Below are 16201 nucleotides of genomic sequence, written 5' to 3' on the forward strand. Positions count from 1 at the left end.
ATATCCATATTTCTTCTCCATCTCTCCCTTTATCCATCTCTATCCCTATATCTCCCTCTCTACCTTCTCTTAGTTATATATTTCATTCTCACTATCTTTGTTTATCTCTTCCTTTCATCTCCATAGCCCTCTTCTTCTCAATCCCTTACTCTCTCTTGGAAGGATGAATTTAAATTAATTTTACCATGGATGAATTTAATAATACTCCACCTTAAAAAAGTTCCAAGGAAATTCAAGTAGTTGCAAACAATAAATATGGTGGTTTTGTATCATTGTAAAACAAAATGCATACTTTCTAAGCCCACGAAGGTCCTCCAAAAGTTATAATTAAAAACCATCCGTTAAAGAAGATCAGAAACATTTAATATTACGATAAGCTTCCACGAAAAACCACTTTAGAGTCGGTTCAAAAAAATTCATTGGACGACTAAAAATTGAACTCTCGTTAAAAAAAAAAGTATTTTATGATTGTAGACCTTTATAAAATTAATTTGAAAAAGAAAAAATTTACTATTCTTAGTTAGGGTATGTAATCTTTTGATTTGACAATTTAAAATCAGTAGAGAACATTCTGTTCTGGTTAAAATCATTTTCTATTTTTCAGGTAGTCTATTAACGTTGAGTTATTCACAAAACGAATGAGCCTACACATTGATCAGGAAAAATTACTAGCTGAGGCTTTTGAGTGCATTATTTCTCTCACTTCCATCACAATGCGAGGAAACTCATAAGTTAAAATAGATACAACACAACTTGAATGAATTCCAAATCGATGAAGAGCAACTTCTGCTCCACCAATACCAGAAAATAGAGAAAGTACTCTGACGCCATCAGGATATAATGCTTTCAAGACTAATAATTGATATGCAACTGTATCTGTTTGGAATGAATTACCCAAACAACACAAGCGGTCAGTCGGACAAGAAGTTCTACGAGTGTGATCTCTATCAAATTTTAATATAAGCTCTATCTCATGGAGCTCTAGAGGGACAAGGTCACCTGGCCCCACCCATACCAAATTCCACTCTTCACACTTTTGAAGTATATATTTCTGCACACTATCTTGCAGTTGCCCTCGTGCATTCTGAATCATAACTCTCAGTTGATCAATAAGGACAGTGCCACATCGTCTTGAGTCTATGGAATTTTTTTTTGTCGTCTGATCCCATGAAGGCCAATACTTTTTTATTTTCCGAATTGCTTCCTGAATAGTCATGGGGGGAGAGGTTCTGCTTGAAATCGCTCTTCTATTGGAAGGTTATGCACATACCCTCTTGCTCTTCTGGAAGCTAAAAAGAATATTGAGTCCACCAACTCTGGTTCAACACTATTAAATTGTTGGGATATTGTCTTGAAAATATCCTTCGATGCAAAAGCATCATTCTCATAGTAGAAGAAAGGTGGCCCTTGCATGAACACATTGATTTCCTTTTAACGCTGGCCAATAGGTTTCCCAGGAACTCCAAAACCAATTAGTTCCTTGGGACACAAATTAGGGATTGCATCACATACTTCAAACATTGCTTGCTTGTCTTGCATACCCTCTATGTATTTTTTATACTTCAACACTTTCATTATCTATGTTACAATTTCGAACTTACACAATTTCATTATCTATGTTACAATTCTTAAATATCAACTTTTTTTCAAACTATTGAATTTCATCTTGAATTAAATGTGTTTTTAATTGTATGATCATAAGTTCTTAATTATCAAATTTAGTTTATTAAAAAATTATATAATTTAATAATTTAAATTAATTGTACCATGGATGAATTTAATAATTTAAATTCATTTATCAACTTGTACACATATACACGTCTCAAGAATAAACATCTACAGATCTAATATATCTCTATGTATCTGAAATGCAAACTGTAAATCTCGAATAAATATACGTATGTAGCAAAATATAAAAAGTCATATATACGTACATGTGATGGTATCTAACATTGAAATACTCAATAATCAAATAAATAGTGAAAGTACATGGATGTCATCAAGGAACTGAAATACACATGTGTACATGTAAACTGGACCTCCAATATATATGCATCAAAAAATATATAAATATGATCTACTACTAGAAGGACCCCTCAAGACGCATACGAACAGAACAACCCTTTGATCGAGTCTCCTATACATCCTCTTGCCGAGGTGCACCAACCAAGCCCTGCAAATATATATACATATATACATACATGTGTTAGAGTTCTATCTTTAAAACATATATATAGATACGTGCATCATGTATATATACATTCAAATTAAATACAAATTTGCATATATATATATATATATCTAGTTTTCAAAATATTTAAATAACTTTAAACAAACTATTTAAAACTCAAGTACCTGAGCACTACCAGGTGCCTCAATAGAATCATCTCTCTCATGTATATGATGCCCTGAACCAATAGTATGTGTAACCATGTGCTCAGCGACCTGTGCCTACATGATTTATTACGAGTTAAAGATTAAATTAAATATCTACATATATATCTGAACTAAATTTTTCAATAAATGAACATATTTTTTAATTTCATATATATTTAAAAATAAAAATAAATTATATATGTACCTGGGTCTCCAGAGGTGGAGGATGATCAACAAACTCCATCATATCATCTACTGATGCACCTGATCTTGAAACTCCATGTCCAACTGCTAGTAAATCTGAGTGAAGTGGACTATGTAACTGGCTGGGTACATCTAGTGTAGACTCAGTGCTACCAAGTTCGAATAATAGGTCCATGTATGATGAAAGACCTAGGGTCGAACTAGTATCAATCTCAGATAGGCCTTGCAACTGCTCACCAAAATCATCAAGGCCCTCAGTTGTGATATGGACATCTCCAACTCGTATGCTCAAGTCATCTGTAGAGTGTCGTGAGTCTGGTGCCAAATACTGTGAGCTATGCACAGGTGTATCATCTGTCACTGGTGTGGCGACCTGTGTCTGCGGAACTGTGTCGGGGCTCTGGTGCTGTCTAACAACATCCATCACCGCGTGTACTGGAATCCTCTGTGTATCAGAAATATAGCTAATAAAGTGCAACATATCCTCCAAAAAATATAGTGCCATATCCATATGTGTCTGTTGTCCTGAAAGACCACGAATATTGCCTGGCAGTGGTAGCCTAGTAGCTCTATATGCATCATCAGAGGAGGCACCTGAAGTGCTACTAGATTCCTGTGAAGATGGTCGACCAAGTGGACAAGGACGTCGACTATGAAGATAACGACCAATAGAATCTGATGTGATACTAGCTGCCGCGGATGCAATGTGCCCAATAGTGTCAATTGCTTCCCTCTGGGAAGCAATGACGACTCTATTTGCAATAGGCGCATGTGTAGGAATCACAGGAGGCATCCTCGGTCCAACAAACTATCTAAGATCTACAGGTGGCATACGATCTACACTACGGTATTGGTCACGATTTGCGATCCAACCACGCCCCTATCCGTAATAATCAGGAATATCCAAGTAGTTGATGTTGAGCCCTATACGGAACTCGGTGTACAACTGTTGTGCAAAATAAAGGGGTATTTGGTCGTTATTAGGATAACGACCATATGCAACTAAAAATCATGGATAGATCATGCTAGCAATAATAGGGTCTCTGCATCGTGTGACTTTGTAGCCTCTCACCCTACCCTGTGTCCCCTCATAAGCTGGAAATAGCTCTCTCCGGATGACGTCTTTGGGGGCTACCCTCTTGATGTCATCGAATGATGCATCTCCTGAAACCTCAGCCCTAAGCTCCCTAGATATGGAAGCTAATATGGCCGGAGTAAATGAATGGTGACCTCTAAACCTAGCTGTCAAATCCTGTAAACTCCTACATATCGTAGTACATATGTCTCTATAAAGACCATCATTAGAGGTCAATATAGAGTGCTGCAGTCTAGCAACCTCATGCTCTGAAAATGCAAATAATGCATCGATATCGATGCATGGAGGTGGTGTAGCAGGACCTCCAGCAGGAGCTGCAGATGCAGCTTGACTTGGAACATGAGCCACACCAGGAGCTAGAACATGAGCTGCACGATGAGCCCTACGTTGAGGTACATGAGGAGCCCCACCAGAAGCTGTAGTACGAGCCCCACCACGAGCTGCAAGAGGAGCCATATCGGGAACTACATCAGGTGCTGCAATAGGAACCACATCAACCTGTGCCATAGTAGGAGCCGCAGTAGGAACTACATCAGGTGTCGCACCAGAAGCCACATCAAGCATATTGTGTGAAGCCATATCTGTAAAAATGTATGAAGAGCTAAATTGCCTGTTGTACATACTTTTTTATTTTTAACATTAAAAATTATACACATGTAATTAAACATACATCACACATCATGGACCTAGATAATCTGTAACACATCCAGACCTAGATTAATTTGCATATAAGTATAAGATAACTTTAAAGTTGAGAGTTTGGTTATGGTTAGAGTTAATTTGTTATTCTAAGATTTTATTATATTTTGGGGGGTATTATTAGAGAATTCAATTAAAGGGTACCTAATAAATTATTTATATTACTCTTAAATGATAATGTTTCGAGGTTTGAAATTCTTGATTGATATTATTAGCAGAGTGAGTCATTAGACTCATAGGTGGCTCTCATCTGCTGGGAGGGTTACCCTACTCAAGACTGTGATTCAGGCTCTTCCTATTTATAGGTGTTTAGTGCAAACACCTCCCATGGGAGTTTTGAAAGATTTTGATGCTTTGTCACGACAATTCCTTTGGTCGGGCAATCTCCAATCCTCTAAATGGAGCTTAGTCAACTGGGACACAGTTTGTTTGCCTAAGTTTGCTGGGGGTCTAGGCCTTAAATGTATGGCTCTTAGTGTCAAAGCTCTTGCTGCAAAGTTATACTAGAGATGGTGCAAGAATCAAGATTGGGATTGGGCCAAGATTCTGTCCCATAAGTATTTCTCAGGAGTGGAGGTCCAGGATATTCCTAGACTTGAGCTTGATGGTAAGGGGTCCTTTATTTGGGACACCCTTAAAAGGGGTGCTCCTCTTATCAAGGATGGCCTTTTCTGGATCTGTAATGAGGGGTCAAGTGTGTTATTTTGGTAGGACTCTTGGGATGGCCACCTTCCTATTCTCTCCATTTTTTCCCAACTTTTGGCTCTGTTTCAGGTTTTTTCTTTTGTAGGTTGGACCATAGTAGCTCACTTTAAGATTGTTCGGAGGTGTGGATTGATGGAGGTGGCTAGTTGGAAGGATCCAAAGATTTGGCCCACAGGGGGCTCCTTAGAGATTTGGGCTGAACTAGTGCATCTTCTCTCTACTAGGCTTTGTAGCTCTTCTAAAGACAAAGACATCTTGGCTTGGGGTCCTTGCCCAAAAAGTAAGTTTAGTGTGGCCCAGGGATATGCTTGATTGGATAGCCAATGTAATGTAGTTCAGGTGGTTCCCTGGTGGAGGAAGGTCTGGAATAAATTTTCTTGGCCGAAATGTAATTTTTTTCTATGGTTGGTTGCGCAAAATAAGTGTCTTACTTGGGATAATCTCCAGCAAAGAGGGTTTCAGGGACCCTCTTTTTGTCCCCTATGTATGTTGGATGGGGAAGATGTTTCTCATGTTTTCTTCTTATGTCCTCTCTCTAGAGAGATCTGGCATAAGTGGTGGAGGCGTGGTGCCATAACTGTATTCATGCTAAATTTCTTATTGAATTTTGGGACAGCCTTGGTAGACCCCCTACAAAAACTTAATTCCTTTAGGTGGCCTGGGCTATTGGAACTTCTTTCATTCTATGGAATCTTTGGTTGGAGCATAACCATCGGATATTCTGTAATTCTAGCTTGGGAGCCACTAAACTATGGCAGTTGATCCTAACCAGGCTTCAAGAGACTATCTCTGCTAAATGTGATATGTCAGAGCCGATGGATCCTGGTGATTCTCGTATTGTCAGGAATTTAGGATTAGTGGATAAAGGATTTGGAACTAGTAGCAGTAAGAGATCTCAGCCACGAAAGAGGAAGGTTTGTAGAGTGGGGAGATGAAGTCTTCCTCCTGATGTAGTCCTAAAGATTAACACTGATGGCTCCTCCCATGGGAATCCTAGACTGGTTGGAGTGGGGGGGATTGGGAGAGATGCAGATGTCAATGTTATTTTCATATTCTCTATTCACAAAGGAGTTCAATCCAATAACGTGATGGAGGCTTTGGCCATTAAGGTGGCTATGGAGCGGGCTTGTTCTCTTGGTTGGAGGAGAATGGTGTGTGAGTCTGACTCTCAGATTGTTGTGGATATGATAAATAACCGGAGAGTGGATGAATCTAGCTGGCAAATTGCCTCTATTGTTAGAGAGATTCTCCACTTGAGCAGTTTTGTGGATGGGATCTCTTTCTATCATATTCCTAGGGAATGGAATGGAGTGGTTGATGTCTTGGCAAAATGGGCATCAGAGAAAGGTGCTGGTTGGGATATTTCTGTTAGGGATGATCTTCCTGCTGATCTTGCTGGGACTTTTGAGCAATTAGTGGAAAAGGACAAAATGTAATTGGTTTTGGGTTGGTGTTTTGGTTGGTTGGGCCTGAGGCCTTCTGTAATCTGGTTTTATTTGAATAAATTTTTACCCCTTTAAAAAAATAATAATAATAATGTTTCAAGGTTTAGGTTTCAAAATGGGTTACATATATATCATTTAAAACAAGGGTCATACTTCATGTATGTACATGTGTTTGAATGTATGTGCATGTATCTCAAATGTAATTTTTAACAATTTAGGATTAGGGTCAACTTGTTTTAATTTTATGTAAGTTAGGCTTCAATTAGGTTTTCAAATAGGGTTTTAGTGTAATTAGGCTCAATTTTAGGGTAAGATTTAAGACCTTATGACACTGTCAGGGTTTACACGAACTTACATAATTTCTAGCATTAAATTTAGGGGTTAATATTAAAGTCCATGGTTAAGAATTTAGGATAAGGGAACTTAGCATATGAAGTTTATGATTTGGTTCAAGATTACGATTTAGGGTATTTATTATCATTTATAATATTGGGTTTAGAAATTAAATTTTAAGGTCAAGGTTAGGGTTAGGGTTTGGATAATGGTTAGGGTTAGGGTTTGGTTAGGTCAGGGTTAGGGTTTGGATGTACATGTATGTTATATTCATATAGGTAGAAATGCAAATTAATCTACATTCTTATATATGTATAATTTAGGATCTCCCCTTAAGACATGTCATTGAATTATATAGTTAATTATATATTTCTAATTATTAAGACATTAAAAATAATAACATATGTACATTTAAACATGAATATTGAAAACATATGTATGTACATCTATATCTACCACATGAACATATTTACATGTGCATTTATGAAATAAAATATACATTTTAATCTACATTCTTATGTATAATTTAGGATCTCCCCTTAAGACATGCGTTATTAAATATAGTTAATTACACTTAGTTATAAGATATATTAAGATCAATAGTTAACATATACACAAATTATACATATAAAAATGTGAATTTATTAAAAATATGTACATACATCTACTTTTAACCATGAACAAAGAATACATGTACATCTATGTTCAAAATAAAAAATTATACATTGTAATCTATATTTTTACATGTACAATTCAGGATCTAGACCCTTAAGATATGTCATTTAATTAAACTTCTAAGATTAAGACATTAAAGTGAATTTGACATATTTACATTTAACATTAACATATATATATATATATTATATATATATATATATATATATATATATATATATATATATATATATATATATATATATATATATATATATATATATATATATATATTTGTTTTCTAAAATATTGTAATGTTTTTCTAATTTTTAAAAAAATATTTTTTCTAATATTTTTCTAAATTTATTTTCAAAATATTTGAAAACTATAAATTTTCTAATATTTTTCTAATATTTTTTTAAATTTTTTTTCTAAAATTTATATTATTATAAATTTTCTAACATTTTTCTAATATTTTTTCTAAATTTGTTTTTTAAAATTTATATTAAATTATAAATTTTCTAATGTTTTTGTAATGTTTTTCTAAGTTTATTTTCTAAATTTTATATTAAATTCTAAATTTTCTAATGTTTTTGCAATTTTTTTAAAAAAATTGTTTTCTAAATTTTATATTAAATTATAAATTTTCTAATATTTTTTCTAATTTTTTTTAAAATTTATTTTTTAATATTTTTAAAAAATTTTATATTAAATTATAAATTCTCTAATATTTTTGTAATTTTTTTTCTAAATTTTGTAATGTTTTTGCAATATTTTTTTCTAAATTTTCTAATTTTTTTAATGTTTTTTTCTAAATTTTCATATTTTTTAAAATATTTTTAAATATTTTTTCTAATTTTTAATTATTTGTTTTCTAAATTTTATATTAAATTATAAATTTTCTAATGTTTTTGTAATTTTTTTAATAAATGTTTTATAAATTTTATATTAAATTATAAATTCTCTAATGTTTTTTCTAAATTTGTTTTCTAATGTTTTTCCTAAATTTTATATTATATATTTTTTACTATTTTTTCTAATGTTTTCTAATGTTTTCTATATAATATTTTTCTGTTTTCTAAATTAATATAAATAAACAATAAAAATATTAAATTAACATTTAGATATGTTTTATAAACTATTAAAAACATAAATAACATTCAAATATGTTTTCAAAACTATTAAAAGCGTAAATAACATTCAAATATGTTTTAAAAGCACACAAAAAATGCATTGAAAACATTAAAATCTATTTTGATAATATAAAAAAATACTTCAAAAATGTTGAAAACATAAAATTAATATTATTTTGACATACCTGATAATGAAAATGAGAACGAAAATGAGAGGATGACGTGGACGGAAGTTGCTCAAGCCACACGTTCGCCTGAACGCCCAATCAACAGTGCTCGCCGTAAAAATGAATTTTGGAAAGTGAAAAAGACGTTTTAAGGCACCGAAAATTTTGTCAATGCATGTTCGCGCAAACATGTACGTAGCGCGTGTTCGCGCGAACATGCCTTGTCATGTTTGCGCGAACACGTGCTACGTACATGTTCGCGCGAACATGTCTCGGGTGTTCGCACGAACGTATGAGAAATTGAGATGCAAAAATTTGCCATTTTTTTCAAGTTTCTTCGTCCCACTAAAGTGGAACCCATTATTGTGGGTTCACCCATGACTCAAAAATAATAATTGACACTGTGAAAGGCATCATGAACGAAGGTTGGGCAATCAAAAGGGTTGTGGAAGATAGCGGGCATTTATTAATCATCCTAAAGAGATTTGAGTTGCAGCATTTTTGTTGTTGCTCTGGAAATAGCGCGTGGCAAGCAGGTAATAGATGTCAGCTTGGTAGAGTTCGACATGTGGCTTGTAGTGTGGGCATGGGATCTATATGGTCAAGGGAAACTATTGGAGGGTGCAAATGAGAGATTGAATGGTCAATTTGAAAGGGAAGAGATGGAGAGTTTGATGGTGGTGGGGTTGTGCTGTTCTCACCCTAATGCTGCCAGCCGACTGAAAATGAGGCAAGTGCTCAAATTGCTCAAGTTTGAAGTTGGAGCACCTCTTCTCCCACCTGCAATGCCTGTAGCATCTTATGCTACCGACTGGCCTTCCCTTCCAGTGCTATCACACTCTCTTCCATCTTCTTTCAATCCAAGGTAGACCCATCTTCAATTTCATTAGTCTGTTATAGGTCTCGATGTATGGGCAACTGCCATCCTAACTACATGGATAACTCTTTTCTTAAGGGATTGCTTGTTTTTGTTGTCTGCAGTATTAATGCAGTAGGCTATGTTCTACACAGATTGTACCAAAAGTCAAGAAAAAATTAGATCTATTTTCAGTAATGTTTTTCTCAATTTTTATGTTGTTTTCGATTGTAAAATATACAGATCATGAAGAAAAAATGTCAAAAAATTCAACAAAATCTATTGTATTTTTGATCGAGGGTTCACACATGCCAGGAAACCCATTGAGGCATGAAGCCTGCGAGCTACAAACTAGCAAAGGCCACCACATAGATGATTTAGGGACCCGGTATGGGCCCACTTGTGCCTCAAACCTCTTCGACTTAGAGCCAAGGGGGCATCCATGTCATCAAAATCCCCTGGGGCATATCCCAACCTCATCCCTTGTCCCTTATGATGGTAGGCTCTTTGTGAGCCATTCAACTTCACCACTAGACCAAGGCCCATTGACAAATTTTTCAATTTTGATCAAAACTAAAGTCCTAAAAACACCACTCTTTAAGACTACCATTCCAACGAGAGTAGTGGTTGGATTATCTAGTCATAAGATTGGTTTTTATTAGTCCTTGGAACTAATGTTTTCATTAGACTACCCACCTATTAGTTTGAGCAATAAAAGAATCTAAATTTCTCAAGTTTGATGAGTTTTAATTTAAAATTAATTTATGTGTATTAATTTCTCTTTTCTGATTGGTCATTTCTAATTTTGTTGAGGATTCAACTATTTTCTAATTTCAAAAATAAGAAAAAAAATATAGATAAACAACATTACATTTATTATCATTATTAATGTTTGTTAGTTGTTTGCCAGCGATGTCTCTGAATGCAAGTACAGGATTTTAATTATAGGATACACATCTCCAAGTAAAAGATTTTTTTTGGAAGCAAAAAGGTAAAAAGGGCACTGGCTACGGTGCAACATATTAGCACCGGCCTGAGTCCCATTCTCCATGTCCATCCGATGTTATGTGCACACTTTCTGACACATACTGCATTCACATACTATGTCACTTCAAGATTGTAGATCATACAATATGTTTATCTTCTCAAATGTAAATTTTTACCGTTAGCATTTTAATTGTAAAGTTTTACTTATATTTTTATTTTTATTGTTACTTTTTAATTGTAATTCTTATTATATTATTATGTTTAGATTGTATCTTACAAATATTTGTGTTGTAATTTTTGAGTTTTTAGTATATTCATTATTTATTTTGTATAAAAATATAATTAAATATATATATATATAAATGTGATGATTATAGAATTTGAGTATATTTTTATGTAACAAAAGAATTATATATATTTTAAATAAGTTAATCTATATAACTAAATTATATTTTTATTTATAATATTTATAATTATTATTGAAAGAAGAAAATCAATTTTAAAAAACAAAACAAAATAATTTAAAATTAATAGTTATGAAAAAATGATAAAAATAATTTAAAAGTTTTTAGCAATGATGACTTTAATTTTAAATGAAAAAAAAGACTATAAACTTCTAAATACATTCATTTAAAGTTGAAATAGGGATTAGACATAATTGTATTCATCGTCAAATCTTAATATCTTTTATTTAAAAAAAAAATCTTCTATTTTTTTAAACCTTTGTATGGAGTTGATAAAGATTTTTATTATTATTATGGTTGCATTTTAAAAGTTAGACACAATTGACTAAAACATAAAACATATTGTAAAAAAATCAAATTATCATTATAAATTTAATTAATAAAGTACAAAATTATTTGAGTAGATTTATGAATTGGGATGTCAAAATAAATAATATAAATTTTACTACTAAGCATATGTAATTAATTTTTGCTTATTTAAAATAAATAATATTTATATTACTATTATTATTATATAGTAAAAAATTAGAATTTACAACAATCCAAATTGTAATATAAAATTTTAATAGTAAAAAATATACTAACAATTAAAATTTAATCTAACTATATGCTAATAATTGAAAATCATAATAATAAATTTATATTTATATTTTTAATAAATTAATTTTTTACTTAGTACGATATAAACATCATAATAATTTTAATAAATTATAATATAAACATAATCAATAGTATTTTATTACTTTATATTAACAATTTGTAATAATAATAATAATAATAATATATTTATATTTTTAATAAAATCATTTTTTTAAGAATCCAAAATAAATGATAATATACTGAATATTTAGACTTTACAACAACATAAACATCATAATCATTACAAGACATAAAGTTTAACATAATAATAATAACAGTAATAAAATTTAAAAATGACAATTAAAACACAAATTAAAAAAATCTTTAAAAAATTATAATTAAAACACAATAAAAAACCATTTTGGTGAGATGACAAACATTTTAGGGAAGGTACAAAAATATTCTGGAAACATAGCAGTATGTGTAAGAAAAAGCTGACATTACAGAATGTGTCAGAAAAATGAACATACCATCTGATCGACATGGGTGCAAATATGTTGCACTGTAGTCGGTGCCAGTAAAAAGGTGGCACGCTGACATAATAGAAGTGGCGGTAGAAAGGCTATTAGTTAAAATCTCATAAATTAAAATTGAAACATGCATATATACCAAAGTTTATTTATTATAAGTGATAATTGTACATACATCTCTTAAAATTTATGTGGGCTCATGGGTTTTATTATTATTATTATTTATTAAGTTGCTTTCAATTTTTTGATAGCATTTATATTGAAATTTCTATTGAAACAATGTAATATGTTAGTTAGTGAATTGTAATTTATTATTATTATTATTTTATTATTTTATTTCAGATTTTCTTTATCGATTGTTATAATATAATAACTTTTTAAAAATAAAGATAAATTTCAAAGTTTTATGAAATATTTTTATATTGATTATTTCATTTAAAATATTTAACAAATAAAATTTATAGAATTCTATTATTCATAATTATTGGAGTGTAAAAATATCTAACATCTTAATCTAATCTTATTTATTATTATATTTAATATAAACAAAATATATTTTCTTTTAAAAAAAATTAGTGAATTATTTTTGTACAAAGATTAAGATTAATATATGGCATACATTTTAAATTTCGTAAGTTTCAAAACTAAATAAATTGGTAGTGAAAATTTGACAATTAACTTATTTCAACCTTTGTAAAAACGAAATATGTGTGGCCAAGATAAACTTAATAGTCAAAAATATTTTCCCCATTTCTAAATTGCACAAGGGAGGGAAAAAAATCAAGGTATTCCTCCCATGCATAGCTGTTGCCTCCAAGGAAAGGGGTTCAACAAAAATATTTAGTAGGTCTTGTGAGATGAATTAAAGAGTAATTCTTTTATAAAAGGTTTTCTAACATTGAAAACTCTAAGGACCAACGGTCTCACGATTATTTTTTAAAATTATTTTGGCTTAGCATTAATGTTTTTGAATTAAAAGCAGCCAGAATTAGGGGGCTAGCCCATTAAACAGTCAAGCTAGTCAACCACCAGCAAATTACCACCAACCAAAAACTACCCCCTACCACTTAAAACACAAAAGAATAGTTCGGGAACTTAACTAAAAGAGTTTCAATAGGCATAACACAAATATTGCTTATATTAGAACTAAAAAAGCTATGGAAATATAAAAACAAAGACAAAATTGCCTTAAACCCGACCAAGTTCAACAATCAACAGAAAAACAACATGAAAAACCAGAAGGAGAGAGCCCTTAAGGCTTCTTGGCCTCCTTCCTCCCCAGGAGGATATTAGCCCAATCTTCTGCAAGGAAGGGTATGTGCAAGATCATGGTGTACCAAACTATGGCCTTAAGTGGCAGTGAAAAATCAACAAATTAGGGTTATGTCAACTTGACACATAATTTTAAAGTGGTTATGGACTTTATATCAAAAAGTTGTAAGAAAATAATCTGTAGGAAATTGAATGTAGTTTATAAACTACTAGGCCTTATCTGGAGAACAAAATAATTGATTGGTCAAAAGTTTGGATTTTAATGCAGTACTATGAAAATAAAAAGTACGTTTTAATATAATTATAGATATAAAAGGTAGACTCATGCCTGGATGTGATGCATATTTTTGGGTATTTTTATTCCAAATAAATAATTAAATATGAATTTTCTACTAAAACATTTTTGGAAAAAAAACTCCCGTGTCTAACCACCTTAACTAATAGAAAAATTTTACCAAATTTTTTTTATAAAAAAAAAAATTCTTATACTAGGTGAAGCATAGAATATGATGCAACTTTTGGATTTAAAAAATGTTATACCATTTGAAAGTTATAATTATTTTTCAATCAGTACGTCAATCAGCACCTTACAATAATCTTCATTGAAAATTAACTAATAAATACTTATCGAACTTATAATTTGACAGCAATTATATCGATGGAATCTCGAGAGTGATATAAAAAAATCCTTTTCCTTTCATTCAATTTCAATCAAAATAACATTCTCAGATGGCTACCTAAAGTCTGAGTGTCCCTAAAACCCTTCTTAAACACGTTTTTTGGATTAACAGAATAGGCTTGGTAAATACTAGGCCTAATTGGATATCCAATCATATCTGATTTTAAATCGGATATGTGATTAGGCTCAACAATTGTCCACACCAATTTGGAGGGAAATTTGAGAGTGGGGATTTTTTTTCAATTTTAAATTTCAAGGGAGAGAAATTTAAGAGGAAATAAATTTAAGAGGGAGACTATTTTAGAGGGAAATTTATTTCGGGAAAGTGTGGACATTAATATTATTATTATTATATATTATTATAATTATTATTATATTATAGTAATATGTATGATTATTATTACTAAATATAATATAGTTATAAATATAATAATAATAATAATTATAACTAAATATAATATAGTGATATATATGATATATATTATTATTATTAAATTTATAATCTAGTAACATATACAATTATTATTGTTATATAATCTAATAATATATTATTATTATATTAAAATATACAATATTATATAATTAATAAATATAATATTGTCATAAAATGCATCATTTCGATGCATTTCATGACAACATATGTCCCTAGGGCCCCTAGTGACCCCTTTCGACGCATTCCCAATGGATCCTTAGGGGTCCTATGGATATACATTGTCATGGAATGTGTCGAACGGGGTCATAGGTCACCGTATGACCCCCTTCAACCCATATGAACGATTATAATATGTCCTTAGGGGTCCTAGGACCCCTAGGGACATATGTCATCATGTAATGGGTCGAAAGGGTCATAAAACACCCTATGACCCCCTTCGACCCATATGATCGATTCTAATATGTCCCTTAGGACCCCTAGGGACATATGTCATCATGGAATGGGTCCCCATATGAACGATTCTAATATGTCCCTATGGGTATTAAGACTCCTAGGGACATATGTTGTCATGTAATGGGTCGAAGGGGGTCATAGGTCACCTTATGACCCCCTTCAACCCATATGAATGATTCTAATATGTCCCTAGGGGTCTTAAGACCCCTAGGGACATATGTCGTTATGGAATGGGTCGAAGGGGGTCATAGGTCACCCTATGACCCCCTTCGACCCATATGAACAATTCTAATATGACCCCTAGGGACATGTCATCATGGAATGGGTCGAAAGAGGTCATACGTCACCTTATGACCCCCTTCAACCCATATGAACGATTATAATATGTCCCTAGGGCTCCTAGGACCCCTAGGGACATATGTCATCTTGGAATGTGTCAAAGGGACCTATGATCCCCTTCTACCCATATGAATGATTCCAATATGTCCCTAGGGATATATGTCGTCATGGAATGGGTCAAAAGGGGTCATAGGGTGACCTATGACCCCCTTCAACCCATATGAACGATTCTAATATGTCCCTAGAGGTCCTAGGACCCTTAGGGACATATGTCATCATGGTTCGACCCATATGAATGATTTTAATATGTCCTTATGGGTCCTAGGACCCATAAGGACATATGTTGTCATGGAATGTGTCCAAGGGGGTCATAGGTCACCCTATGAACCCCTTCAACCCATATGAATGATTCTAATATGTCCCTAAGGGTCCTAGGACCCCTAGGGACATATGTCATCATGGAATTGGTTGAAGGAGATCATAGGTCATCCTGTGACCCCCTTCGACCCATATGAATGATTCTAATATGTCCCTAGGACCCCTAGGGACATATGTCGTCATGAAATTGGTCGAAAGGGGTCATAGGTCATCTTGTGACCCTCTTCGACCTATATGAATGATTCTAATATGTCCCTAGGGGTTCGAGGACTCCTAGGGACATATGTTGTCATGTAATGGGTTGAAGGGGGTCATAGGTCACCTTATGACCCCTTTTGACCCATATGAACGATTCTAATATGTCCCTAGGGGTCCTAGGAACATATGTCATCATGGAATGTATCGAAGGGGGTCATAGG

Source organism: Cupressus sempervirens, chromosome 1 (assembly GCF_028749045.1).
Source record: "Cupressus sempervirens isolate cs-2001-9-10 chromosome 1, ASM2874904v1, whole genome shotgun sequence".
Classification (NCBI taxonomy): Eukaryota; Viridiplantae; Streptophyta; class Pinopsida; order Cupressales; family Cupressaceae; genus Cupressus; species Cupressus sempervirens.